This window comes from Ambystoma mexicanum, chromosome 11, assembly GCF_040938575.1.
Source record: "Ambystoma mexicanum isolate Mex_15411 chromosome 11, UKY_AmexF1_1, whole genome shotgun sequence".
Taxonomy (NCBI): Eukaryota; Metazoa; Chordata; class Amphibia; order Caudata; family Ambystomatidae; genus Ambystoma; species Ambystoma mexicanum.
Genome location: NC_090934.1, coordinates 1,460,210,932 through 1,460,225,939, shown reverse-complemented (window position 1 = coordinate 1,460,225,939; position 15,008 = coordinate 1,460,210,932). Strand labels below are relative to the sequence as shown.

The 15,008-nt window shown below is 43.8% G+C and overlaps 1 protein-coding gene across 1 annotated transcript in view; it reads left to right on the top strand.

The window, feature by feature from the left end:
* The window catches only part of C11H15orf61 (chromosome 11 C15orf61 homolog), a 150,030-nt gene that overhangs the window by 95,605 nt on the left and 39,417 nt on the right, over positions 1-15,008 (top strand). The gene's annotated exons all lie outside the window — the stretch shown is intronic.

The window sequence follows — 15,008 nt, the reverse complement described above, 5'->3', positions numbered from 1 at the left end:
AAGTAACAGGTTGCATTTTGTTAAACTGGAAACAAGCCAAATGACATGTAGTAATCCCTCCATAAGTAAGACAATGCGTAGGAAAATGTTTCAGTATAAGACGGACAGAGATTCTGTTTGGGAAATCAATAGAAAATAAGAACAGTAGTCAGGAAAAGTGTATTTTTTATTGTAAAATAATCTGTACCTTTTTAAAAGGAAGCAACAATGTATATAATCCTCTTAAATCCATCTACCCCTCTGCCATCCGCTCCCTTTGCCTTTTCTCACCTCTCGATTCCATCGCCTCTCTCACCTCTCTAGGTTGGCTCTTTTCACTCCCACCTCAAGTTCCTCTGTCTTGTTTTCAAATCCCTCCATGGTCGTGCCCCCCTACCTCTCCTCCCTTCTTTCTTTCTACACCCCTTCTCGTTCTCTCCGCTCTGCTAATCTTTTCCTAATCTCTCCTCCTCCACCCTGCGCCCCCTCCCGCTTCCGCTCCTTCCAACTCCTTGCTCCCTTCCACTGGAACCGCCTCCCCCTTCACATCCGCTCTTCTTCCTCCTACCCTTCCTTTCGCACTTCCCTAAAATCTTATCTCTTCCACTCAACCTCCTTAACGCCCCATGTTTCCTTTCCTCCTCCCTATCCCTCTACTCTCACCTCTTACTCCTGTTCTCCTTACCCTCTCCTCCCCACCTACCTCCTTCCTCCCTTCCCCCTGCTCTCTTCTAGTCTCACTTTTTCCCTCTCTTCTTCCTCTCACATTCTTCCATTCCCTCTTTTCCCCCGCTCTTACCTCCTCTAACATCTACTTCTCCCTTGCACACCTCTGCCCCTCCCTACGCCCTCCTCACCTCTGCAATATTGTAAGTTGTTCTTTATACTGTTTTCAGGTTGTTGTTCAATTTTCATCTTATGCTTGCTGTATGTTACTTGTTCTCATGTAAAGCACTTTGGAGTAAAGGGCTATATAAATTCAATAAAATCCAAATATACAGATGGTCGTGGCCAGCCGGGCACAGTAGTGGCAGCAGGATTCCCCAGAGCTCTGGGGCACTGACTTGAGGAAGCCATTTGCTCCCTAATGTGGCATAATGAAGGAACAGGCTAGGGTGCTGCTGGTGTCTGCAGTGATTTTGCTGCCAGTCCTGGTGCCACGACAGAGGCGATAGGAGAAGCCTGGCTACACTGTCAAAAGACAGTGCAGGCGATATGGCACCTGTAGTTTCCATCCTTTGGTAACCTCGACAGCTAATCATCCTTTTGAGCATTGGGCCCCCTAGAGTTCAGGGGCAGAATTTTGAAATAAAGTTGCCCCAGGAGACCACGCTCATTTTAGGAATCTGTTCCAAAGTTTTTTCGCCTCGCTTTCCACATTCTTATAAAAAGAGAGGCAAAGAAGGGAAGAGGGGAAAACAAAGGAAAAGGGGAGGAAGGGTGCACCTTTAAACCCTTGTATGCCCCCCATCTCTGCATCTTTATCTCTGGTAATTGGGGCGTGCAGGCAAGTAGACACTTGTGTTCAGCTGAGGATCAATGTTTGGAGATCTCAATCCTTTGAGGGGCTCCTTGCAGTTGCTTTTTAAATGAGATGTTCAGGATGGGACTATACTAAACATGCAGCAGAAGTGTCTGGCCAACTCAATTTGCCACTTCAAGTAAAGTTACCCTCTGAACCTACCTCTCATCTGCCTTCTAGCTAACATTTTTCTCTCGCCTCTAATGTGCCACTGTGCCTCTTCCCTCTGCCTCCATTCTAGCACATCACCCCCCATGGTCACATCTCGAGCACAGCTGCTTGTACCGCCTACCTGCACTTAAGAATGTCCAATGTTGGTTGTCCTTAATCTATGTATGTCCACTTATGTATTGTCTTTGTGACTGTTCCATTTACTCCCCTCCACAACCTGGTTGGAATGTCCCTCAAATGCATCCCATTGTAAGAAGCTCACTGCTTCCCGTCAAATCTGATTTCTTATCTATTGTACGTTCTTCTGTGATCAAAAGAGCATCGTTCCTCCTGTATATAAATACATATAAATACAAAAATAAAATATACATATTTAACACAGTGAATGCATTGTCTTACGAAAGCAAGTACTATTATTGTCCCTCAGCCACAGTAGAGGTGGCAAGCTTGGATTGTAGGCCATCACCCCTGCCCTCGGCTTGCAGGGTGATTCCAGTATTACTAGACAGGATAAAACCACCCAAAAGCAGAGAGTTGTAATCCGCTTCTATCCAAGATCACCTGCACCCCACAAAAGACAAGGCGCTCTTAACAGCACAGCTCTCAAATCCAGCTGTGAGTGATGCCCCAGTGGTGGTATGTCCCTCTGCGCTAACTTTGCATCACAGGACTGTAACACAACATTTTTGCAGCACAAACTCTTTGTCACAGCGCTGGAATGGAGGTAGGTTGGGGTGGGGAAAGGGCATTATGGGGTGGTCAAGGGCAGGACAAGGGATGGAAATAACAGGGGAAGATGCGGGCAGAGACCCCTCACAGGAAAGAGGGGAAAGAGGGGAAGTGGCAGCGGAGACAGCCGGTGAGTGAGACGGGGTGGATAAAATGCAGCCGGGGTAAAGGATGGGGACCCAGTTCAAAACAGTGGGTGTGTGATGGTTTTGATTTTAACTTTTACTTTTTATACCTAATTTTCAAGGGGAAAGGGTTTCATGAACACCTACAGTACCTGTGGTAAATCTTTCAACCAAACAAGATATATCTAAATGGTGGTGTCAGAATGGATCAACACAAGGCAGGCACTTCTCCAAGCGTTCTATGGCAAGGTATCTTTTAAACCATAAAGTTGAACCCCTTTTCTTTAGTGTTTTTCTCTTCCCTGATATGGCCTATTCTAGAAAACTACCAAATGATGTGACCAACACACAGTTTCAAAATCCCTAATCTTCGCAATTCTTTAGCCTCCTGGCTATCCTAACCCTATAAAGAAAGTTTCTTATGGTTTGGTGAATGCAGGAGTTTTAAAAGACAATCCCTCCTCTCTCAAAATAATACTCTAAACAATAACTTTTCGGAGGGCTCTTTGTTGCGTCACTCACAGTTCATAATCTTTGACTTAATGCTGTGAGGAACCAGACGTAAATACAGACCTCACTGCCCCTAATCTAGGAGGTATTCCCTACCTGAACCAAAACGAGATGTCCAAAGCAAAAATGTCCTGTGTCCGAAATCTTATCCTAGCACTCTCTTTCTAAAAGTAACTTTAAGGGGTTATGGGTATTGTCTTTGGCTTGGAAAGTGCACAAATGTTCAAGTTCAACAAAAATGTATATCTCCAACTAAAGTTCCAAGTGGATAATGTTCACAGTTCCAGGGCATGGCTCCCTTCCCCAGGTTTCTCTCCACCAAAACAAAAATTCAAAAGAATAACCAATCTCTTTATAGCCCAAGAGGATAACCCCCTCCTCTTGGTGTTGCAATACACTCCAGGGGAAATGACTCCCTTCCACAAGTCTTTTCCACATTCAATGCAATTCAAAATCCTGTGGGCATGACTCATCCTTGGGATTCTCTTTTCAAAATACCACAAATAGAATTCAAAATCCTATGGACATAAGTCTTCCTTGGGATTCTCTTTTCAAGAAATCACAACTTGGGTGCATGTCCCAGACTCGCAAAACACCTGGTATTAACAAGGCATTCAAAAAGTGGGCTCCATTGTCAGATTGTCAGACTTCAAAATCTCACAAATGTCTACTCTGGAAGTACCTCCCTCACGAGAAACTTTGCGTCAGACTTGGAGTATGCAGGGACTAACCTCAAGTCACCGGGAGAATGGACATACTTCCACTATAGTACTTACAAATGATACCTTGATACTCAGTTGTTCTTTCAGCTCAGACTTTATTGTTGCATGTTATGTTGAATTACTTCATTCAACTGACCCATTTTGTTGCATTGCCTTAATTCAACTGAAATCGTTTACATGTTGTGGATGATTGACATTCAGCCTAAGGTTGCTGTTGTCGTACTGACTGTACACCTTTCATTTTGCCTGTATCCCGACACGTGTTTCCCCGTCTATCTGGCGACGGTTCCTCAGGGGATATAGTATGTACTTAAGCCGTGCTCTGTTTTTCAAATTAGTATTTAGCTTGTTTTTGGTGGTGTTGAGATTCCTGAAAAGGTAAGGAATAATAAAACCAAAAATGGTTCATTACTAATGTAATTAGTATTGTGTTTGTGTATTAACTGAATTCCGGGTTTGTTTAGTACTTACTTGCTAAATAGGTGCGCTTGCCTTGATTATGTTGAGTATCGGGAGCCGTTTGGCCACAGAGAATTTATTTTTTTTTCTTTCTCCTCCGCCTTCCCTCCCTTGACCAATTGTGATTGTGGAGACTTTGTTTTCATCCTTACTTATGTTGCGTTGCTTGCTCCCTGTAAATAGAGATGTTACTAAATATTAGGATCAATCCTGAACGCCTAAAATTGCGTTTGCTTCATTCGGTTAGAGAAATATTTTTTTGAACATCTCTGTTGATGTTCGATATTGCTTGGTACCCTGTGGTCCCTTAGATGCTTTCCTTGTGCTTGATCACTATTTTTAGATAATTTCTACTGCTACTGTTTAAAGAAATGTGTCTATGTAATTTCTTCCCTTCGTGCATGAGATTCTGTGGCGTCATGTTTTTGCTCGGTTCGATTGCTGTGCATCTCGGATGAAGAGACCTGTGTTTTATACGGCGGAATGACGTTGTGTGTTGACGTCATACGTTACTCAGTATTGCTGCCATATTGTGTTGGGGAAATACTAGTAGACATATCTACATCTTGATTCTTGTGAATTACATAATGTCTATATGTATAAGACCTGGTTGGTTTAATGTTCATGTACCTAATTAGTTTGTTGCTTGTTTATTTGATGTTTACTGAGGCAAATTTTAGTTTGTAGGTGGAGGCTACATATTATGCACTTGTAGTGTGAGAGTAAGTGTGATCACTACCTGGGTTCCATACATTGTGTGAGCCTTTTACACAGATATGTTTTACACATGCTACTGTACATACCAGATATTAATATTCACAGCATTTCCAACATACACATATAGGAGAGTTTACATTTTAAACAAACATTCCTAATATATTTAAAGAAAATGGTACATACATCTCCTGATCTATGGCAAAACCAGAATGGCATGTGTCTATACAACATAACCAAAATGCCTCCCGTCTTCTAAGTAGTATTTCCATGTTGCCTCCTCTTGGTGGGCGCAATATTTTCTCAATTCCATAGCATTTCAATTGCGTAATTTCTTGTTGGGAGTGCATTTCCTGAAAATGTGTTGTTAAAGGTGATCTTTGATCTTTATGGGTAATTGCCCTTATGTGTTCTACTTTCCGTATTTTCAGTTTCCTGATGGTACTGCCTATGTATAGTTTATGGCAGACACACTCAATTCCGTATACCACATGTTTACTGTTGCAATTGATTAAGTCTTTGATAGTTGCCTTAATGCCATTGGGTTTAACAATGTCTTGTTTTGCATTGATCTTATACTTGCAGATATGGCATTGTCCACATTTGTAATTCCCTTTAGTTGTTGGTCCCGCTGTTTGGATTTCTTTTGATGAAAAAAAGATGGACTCAGAATTAGTTTTAAGTTCTTGCATTTGCGGAAGGTGATGCTTGGTTGGTTTTCCAAAATCTTATGCATGTCTGTATCTGCTTGTAATATGTTCCAGTTTTTTGTAGAATTCTTTTGATGGGACAATTGTTGGTGCTATACGTTGTTATGAATCGTATTTTAGTTGATTGTTGTTGTTCTTGTGGTATTATCTTGTTTTGAAGAAGATCAACTCTCGATCGTCTAGTTGTTTTCCGATAGTAACTGCCTTCCCCTTACTTATTTCTAGCGCCTCTATAGGTGCCAAAAGTTCAGCCGCTTGTGCGGAGTAATGAAAAGGCAACCGTTTCTTCAGTCTGACCTGGTATTCCCCGGACCACGAGGCACCCAACGGACGCACCTGTATGCCTCCACACCAGTGTCCTTATTGATTGTCGAGGACCCATCAACAAGGAGTACCTCTCCTCCCTCCAAAGCCATCCTCATTAACACTCATCCTCGCGTACTTTTCTCCCTCATTTGTTGCACAATCATGGACAGTGTCATCAGATTTCACGTGCTCGGCTACAAATGTCACAGAATTGATTCAGTGACACTGTACGGGATGTATAGATGCATTTGATAAAATAACCTCATATCTCAAGACTTTTTGGGTCCTCAAAGTCGACTTGGATTTCTCTAAGATCGCAAATACTGCATGCTCCATGTACAAAGTCAGCGGGCAACCCATGGTAATGGTTGAACATTTTTGAATTTAAAAAGCTGCTACCGCTAGAGCTTGCTCACAAGGGGAACTGTCCCTGCATCACTGGGTCTAGGAGTAAGCTATAGTATGCTAAAGGTTTATGGCCTAACAATGTTTGCTGTCATCACCTGCCTGTTTGAGTGAGAAAACAAATAAAATGGGTTCTTGTAATTCGAGGTCGCAAAGACCGGAGTATTGCTGATCGCAGCCTTGAGTTCCCGGAAGCAAGTCGCCATTTCTTCAGACCATCCTATTGGACCCTTCACCTTCGGCGCTTCCTTAAGTCCCTGCAGTAAGAACCTCACATAACTAGACTAGTCAAAGACCCACAATCTACAATACTTACAGAGCCCCAAGAACTGCTGCATTTTTTTCACTGTGACTGGCTGAGGCATATTGTGAACTGCAGTGGCTCTCTCTGGCATTACTTTCCTTCTTGTAGGTGATAATACTTGCCCCAAATATATTACCTATGTCTGGCAGTACTGCAATTTTTCTGTGTGCACTTTGTACCCCTTCTCCGCAAGCAGGGTGAGGAGCTTTATTGAACCTCAACACTGCTCTTCTGAAGTGCTATAAAGTAGCAAATAGTCCACGTACTGAATTACTGTACTAAACACATGTAAATTCCCCAAATCCATTTTAATCACTCTGTTGAAAACACTTGGAGATTCGTTGTACCCATGGGGCAACCTTGTGTGCTTGAACCTCTGACCACGATACGTAAACGCAGTGAGGTACTGATAATCTGGGTGCAAGGAGACAGAGAAAAATGCATTCTTCAAATGAATCGCTGTGAAGTGGATCGACCCAGTACAGATATTACAGAGAATGGTAACAGAATCCGGTACCCACACAAGTTTTGCCTCAACAATATTATTGAGGGAGCACAAACGCTGGACCAACCTTCAACTGGAACACCTTTTCACCTTCTTCACAGGATAGATGGCTGTGTTACATGGGGACACAGAAGGTAGTATTATGCCTTTCTTCAACAACGCCATAACGGTCTCGTAAATCCCTTCATCCGCCTCTCTAGACATGGGGTACTGCTTAACTCGTGGTAATATCGCACCAAGTTTCAATTTTAGCCACACTGCTCCAACACTCTTTAGCAGTCCCCCAACATGAGGTTTGCTGGTCCATAAATGGTCCGGCACTTTCCCAAATCCTCCTTACAATGTGCCGATGTATTTCAAACGATGAACATAGTATGTGTTTTCACGTCTTGAAACACTTGTGTGTAGGCGCGTAATAAATGCCATATCATATGTGGTACTTCCCTTTGCTCTCTCACTATCTGGTAAGGGACCCCAATATGAAAACCATTTCTCCTGTGTCTTTGGTGTCTTTGAACAATTGCTCATTGGACACATACCTTAGCGATAATGTCAGATCGATGCACAGAACTGTGCACCACTCTACGCCTTCCTCATCATTACCTGATAGAAACCACCCTGTTCTTCTTGAGAGCTACTGCTTCTAAAAGAATTATAACAATGGTGCCTGGTGTTACCTCCTGCGGCACAACAGGCCGGAAAAAAAACTCAATCGGTACTCGCCATGTCTGATCTCTAATTCCCGGAAACCCTCTCAACAAAACTATTACTCCATAAAGAAACAAAGCTGAATGTACTGGCATCCCCCCCCTATCGTGCCGCCACTACAGTATCCATGCAAATGTGCTGCTTCTCTTACTGGATACAAACCTGGAGTAGAGCATACGATACCTTCCTCTGTGAAAGCAACCGACATACGGAGCTTGCTCAAGAGATCTCTGCCCAAGAGATTTGCTGGGGGATCTGTGCAACACAACAAGGGAGCAGATATATGTACTGTGAAGGGTCAGAAATGTGAGATAGACAACATTGTGAAGGTTTTTCAAAGTGTGCCATTTTATTAAATAAAAAATTGGATAAACGGCTCACTATCCCTACCCTGACGAGGATTTCCCTGCCTAAAATAAACTAGAGCAAACACTCTAACAAAGGATAGCTGTTCCTCACACTTATACATACAGTAACTCAATAAGGTAACAAATGGCAGTTCAAAGGCAACAATATTATTATAGTTACATTCACAATATGACAACAGTCTCCCTTTTGTAATCTGGGTGAATTCCCCTTCCCCGGATTAAAACAGGATTCTGCTCCACAGTTCCAAAAATAATCAAGAAAATCCTGGTTGGCAACAAAGTTCTAACCCAGTTCTTGGTGACTTCAACAGAAAGTTCCAACACTCCAGTGGTTCATCAACAAAAGGTCCTTTCTCTTCCTCTTGTAATAGTAAGATTCAAGATTATCTTCTTCACATAAACAATTAATATTTCCTTAGTTTGTCAGTAGCAACATAAATTGCCTTTTTTGGCATGCTTTACCATAACGTATCAATTCCACAAAAGATATACAACACTTCTGCAGCAGTTTTATACAGTGCTTTGTTCAGCAATGAACGTCTGTCAGAATAACTTGTTAACACCACTTCACAGCACTTCATCAACTTCTTCTAAGTTTAATCCCATGCCAGTTCTACTACTACAAAGGTTCGGTGATCGGGTATACTCCCCTGCCCAAACAGTAATTCACAAACAGTAAGTGCTTCTGAGGTTAAGATCAGTTTACAACAGCTTTGCAGTTCAGATATACTCTCCTGCCCGAACAATAATACACAAACAAAGAATACCTTCCGTGGTTAAGATCAGCTTACAACAGCTTTTCAGTGTTCATTACGTTACAACATCAGACTTTAAGTGATGCGCCAGGATAAGTAAGATTCACACTCTAGTACTCTTGTGCCCTTTTCAAAACCTCTGGAAGCTATGCTCCTCTCCTTCTGAATGCCCTTTTTCCAGAAAGGCAGCCTCCTTGCCACTCGTATCCCCACTGCGTTAACACCCAAACACTGACAAGGATATGGTGTTATTCTGCTTGTTCCTTGGCATTGGCAATGTGGGTTTATATCAGTTTTGTTATATGCTTCTTCAAATATGGGAAATAAGCTTTACAACCTTTTGTATTTAAATTAGTCCCCTCCTGGCTTTGGCAGTATCTGATGGTTTTAAATTGCCATGATTTGTCTTTATTTTGGCTTGGGTAATGGTTATCTGCCTTATGCTTTGACAGTATTGTCTTATCTTGTTGCTGGGTTCTCAATAACATTGCATGCTTAAAGACAGTTACTAGGCTTCTAAAAATACTGTTTTACCTGGTTTCTTGTAGTTCGGTATTCAAAATTGCCTTCGACTTTACTTTCACTCACACACAAGTATTTTCTATTCTGCCAACGCCTGCATCGCTGAGCTCCGAGACCACTCGGAGTCAGTATCAGCTGATAAACTCACCAAGGAAGGCGTGCGCTTCCGATTCCCTTGCTGCTCACATGCACTCTGCTCCAGTGGCTCCTTGCGACCTGGGAATCTGCTGCTTTTGGTTTGCCACCCCTGCCCCACTTATAAACAGAGCTCTCTTTGCTCTGTAGGCTCTCTGGTGGCCCCCAGCCACCGGGGACAGCCTCTTGGGGAAGAAGGCTTTCCCCACGTTCGCTTCCTGCTACGTAGCCTCTGCAAAACAGGTCCTCAGAGGGTAAGCTTCCCTCTTTCACTCTTCCTCCTGCGCACCTCTGCAATTAAGGGTTCTGGAGGAAAAGACACTCTCAGGACCAGCTACTGTTCTCCTTTCAACAGTGGTCCCCGCGTCTTCTCCAACCACGTTCTGTTTCTGCTGCTCACACTGCTCTCCCTACTCACTAATGGCCTGCACATGAGAGGGCCTTTTAAGCCTACAGTCACACTCAGGTGTGGGTCATTTCTACTAACAAGCTCACCACTTCTGCAGTTTTGTTCCTCTTTGGCCCTCTTCTTCATCCCAGTACTTTGGGAATTATTAGACTTGAATTACCTAATGATATAGTTAGTTTTTCCAACTTGTTTTTTTGGTCTCGGCCTCATTTCTGTTCGTCACAATATTCTTTAATGGAATATCATAAGGATCAATCAAAAGACTCGATTGTATACAGGAATAAAGTTCTTTAGTTTTAGAATTGTTATTCACAGACTCCTTTCACTGTACCATTGGGAGTTAGGGAAGCCTCTAGCTTTATAAGTCTCAAGGGTTTTAGAAGGGTTTTCATTTCTCTCAATGCCTAAGGGTTTCTGATTGTTTTTACCCACATTAAGATGCTCAACTTTTTGAACAAGAAGATTGCTATGACAACAAGCCATTCCATACTTTGATTTTGAGGAGATGTCCTCCCTAGAGGAGAACAAATACTGTGTCTCACCCGACAGTCCTCTCATTCTCCTGGGCCCTTTCTCTTCCCAGGTGATCCTCCCGAAGAACACCACCCCCAAGGTCAGGATCAGAAAGTGTCTGCCTTTCCCTGTCCACTTGGGAGGAGACCTTAGGCAGGGGTTTAGTGAGGAGTCCCTAGGATTCATCACAGTACTTACCTTGATATGTAGATCTTCAGTATAAGGAACCGACAGGGTAGCCCTAGAGAATGCTGTGGGTGCCCATCGTTTTTCCTGACAAGGGGAACTCGCCTTCCTTGATGCAGGATTTTGTAGCCTCTGCATCGACCATGAATGAATACGTTTGGTCACCTACCTGCCCACCTATCCGGGTTTCCTCTTCCGGATCAGTGATAACAGACAGGATTGGACACATCAGAGATCCCTGTGGGCAGTCCTACTCCTGGTACGTATTAGCACTGGGGAGCAAAAAAGGATTCCCTCCAAAAACATTTGCTCCAGTGTAATGAGTGACCGTTCCTTGGGGTAAAGGATTTTTCTCCCAGGTCTGTACCAGTGCCTGTGCTGGCATGGTCGGTTGAATCGCATAGGTTTGTGCAGCCCCAGTCTCTGGGTTCTGTTCAACCTGTGCCTGCTGCGATTGCACAGAGCCTGGGGCATATGGCATGGTCCGGGATTGCATTTGCTGAACTCCTACGTGAAAATACTGTGGTCTGATTAGGCAATTTCGTGACACGTGTCCCAGCCTACTGCACGACCAACACTGGATTCCATACAGCACTCCATAGTTATACCCCATTGGCCAGTTAAACCGGGACTCCATTGCTATGAACTAGCCAAATGACCCACTTCCTTGTGAAAATCTTCCCCAACCCCTCAGAAACCCTCTCACCGTCCACCCAACCCCGTGTCATATCTGATTCACCATGTCCCTGTTGTCCCAATTGTCCCTGCTGTCCCTCCCTGGAGCTAGCTTTTTCTGAACAAGCTTGGCCTCTGCTTTTGTGCCTGTTCCATGCTTTCCTTTCCCTTCTCTTGCCTCCTTTTACAAAAATGCAGAATGTGTGCCTGAACTTCCGGCCAACTCGTGGCCTCCATTTCAACTACTTTATCCAACTCATGCTGGACTACTTTAGGAAGTCCCTTCTTTAGCATGTGGTAAAAAATCACCACATTCTTATCCCACACTTATCCTGTCCCTGTCCTCCACATCTCCTGAATGAATCGGAAATGTGCAGCAGGATCATCATCCAACTTAATCGTTTTGGCCAGAATAGAATGTATATGTGGTGTATCGGGATACATAATCCGCAGGGCCCCCCAGACTTGTCCCCTGTAATTATTAAAAGCTGCTCCATTGTGGGTATTTGTATCCCACTGAACTCCCGGATACCTGGCTCTCCTCCAAAGTTCGTCTGACCATTCCCCCATTTGGGCCGTGAATAAGCTTTTCAAATCACCTATGGCCAACATGACACCGGCAGTGTGTTCCTTTAATGTATAAATCCACTTCCCCGCCCTTGCAATGAGCAGAGGGAGTGTTTTCCTCAAATTATTCCGGCCTCTTTTTGACCACCGGACATAATACGTCCATCCATACCCTTCTGGTGCAACGGAAACAAAGTTACAGCAACTTTTACTGGGGCTTTCCCCATCTCTCCCCTGCTACTCACTACGGCCATGCAAGTGCCACACACACCCTATGATTACTTGTTGCTACTCTGGAGTGGGAGGTGGGGCTGCTGCACTCTGTTATCCCATTCACCTTAATCTCCTACTCCTGTTGTCACTTCCCCTGATACTCCTACAGGCATGGAAACCTGCTCAGCAATACCGTAGGGTGCCGGCTCCCGTTCTCCCTGCTTGAATCCTGTACCCATAGCAATACTTCTGTCCTCTAGGTCCACATTGACCTCTTTGATAATAGATTTATCCAACCTAACATGTACTTGTCCATGCCTCCACCTTCGTTCATCTACGTCCTTTGTCTGTCTATTCACTCCTTTCCACTCTTCACTGCCGCCGTAACAGCACTACCTCCTTCTTCCGCTAGCCTCAACGCTTCTCCCAATTCTTTCCACTCCTGTGCCTCTACTACCTATCCTATTGGTAAAAAGCCTAGTCTCCCCTTTCTCCCTCATTCTCAACCCTTTATCTACTCTTCTACCTAACGGCCTCACACTCTCTCGTTCCTCCACCCAAATCTCTCTGTTAACCTAGCAGTCGGGGGAGTTGTTCCCTTTGCACTCTCCATCTCAACCTATCTCCAGCCCTGACCATTGAAGGAGTTATCCTTAAACTGTCTTCAATATCCTACATTCTAGGCGTTGTAGCTGATGGAGGCGTTACCTGTGTCTGTCTCACAACCACTGGAGTGGCCACTGGAGAAAATGGAGGTTCGAACAACGTGTCTGAATACCCCTCTGCGGACGATAAAGGATAGCACCCATACAGGGGCATTGCAGAAGGAATTTCCGCACCTCTCTTTTTTGGTCTTTCCGTGGAATCTTTAACATTATGGTCCTTCCTGCCTTTTTCATACATCCTCCATAGCTCTTTGATGTTTAAACGTGTTTCTAACTTTGAACCCTTGTGCCTTGTAGTTAAAAAAAAAAAGTATGCAGATTTTCCAACATCACTTTATCATAGGTCCCTTCAGTAGGCCAAGAATTGAGCATTTTACCATTAGTTTCCCGAAGCCATTCCGATGACATTTAGAATTTTCACCTTATAGTTAGGACGTACCCAACACAAATGATTCAGCTGAGTCTCCATACACCAACCCAATTTTAGCCAAACGATTTTCTTAAAAACTAACATCAAAGGCAAATCTGCAGCCCAAAATGTTCACACCGAGAACCCCCCCTTTTTCTCCTTTCCCGGCATCTTCTTCCCCCACAATCACTCACCTTACTCGCTTTCACTGCAATTACCTTGCTTCGCTATTTACTTTAATTATACTTCTCACACTTACACAAAAAACAACATCTTATCCAAAAAACACTCGCCGGCCAATAACTCTGAGATAACTCCTTCACTCGAGCATAGAAGGAGCACAATATTTTCCACTACACCATCGCTGCTCTCACTGTCTTCATTACTAGTATGATATTTTCTACTACAATACCGTCTTTTCCTGGCTACAGGAAGATACCCTTTCACTACTTCGACTGACCAAAAACAGCAAGGCGAGGGCTCTGACTGCACAGTCAATACTGAATGAAGGATGCCAAGGGCATACTCTAGGAAGATATCTATGGGTGGCTTTACCATACAAAGCTACCTCACCTCTAGGTGAGTGCTGCAGCCAAACAGATGGGTAAACTGGCGGTTATCGGGACAAACCTCACAATGAATGTGTTTATGCAGGTTACCATCTCACACCTCTAAAATAAAAAACTAGGTAAAATTATATACAGAGGACTTGCAACACAAAACCGTTCACTCGCTTCTTCAAAGCATTCACCCTTTCATTCCCTGTAACCTCAGCTAACTCCACGCACACACGTCGATTCTAGCCTTAATAAACCCCCTAAATCGAAGAAAGAATCCTCTTTTTCCCCCAACGCCTTCTAGCTTTACCCTCCAAAAGTGCACTCGCGTGAACCCGAAGTGCTCTGAAGTGCTGCTCTGCCAATTCGCCCTGCACAGCTGGATCACGGTACCACGCCTCCGGGGAACAGACAGGCCTTTAACCAATATGGCACCCGTAAAGCTCTCTTTTTCACTGTGCTCGGAAGACTGACCCCCCCGCAAACAGGCGCGGCAGTCGAGTTGTGCGAACAGGAGACCCCAACATCTCGGAAGGCCTGGGGTTGTCCCTTCATGGTCGTCAAATGTATGGATGGGTCTCTAATCACCTTAACCCAAAGCAGGCCCACCACTTGGAGAACAAGTGCACGTTTGTACGTAAAGCAAGTTTCTGATGCTTGTGAATCTGCTTAGAATCCAATCCTGTGCATATAGTCCGACATCTAGTGGTAATTTCAGATTATTGCATCTTTCTTTCAAAGATCAAAAAGGGATGTTGGCATGTGCATGACTCTATCCGGTCCTGCAGGCTCGTGTCCGCGGAAGCTGCGGAACCCCACAGTCCCCCAGAAAAGTGTGGTCAACAGCTGACTTGAGGAACAGCTGAAATCCCAACTTGTCCAGGGGAAAGGTGAAGTGGAGAAAATAAACACAGATTCTGGTCTTCTGTTAAAGGCACACTCTGCAGTGGTTGAAACAACAAGAAAACAGATTACAATCATTCAAAACACCAAACTCTCCTCCTACCCCTATTATATATGTATACCTGTTATCCTCTGCAAAGAGCCTAGAAGACTTGAAAATAGTTTGTAAGATTATTGAAGGAACACTTCACTAAACTGATTTACTCTCAAAAACGTAGCTTCTTATGCTGTCTTTACAGAACTTCTAACTTCAGATGAAGAA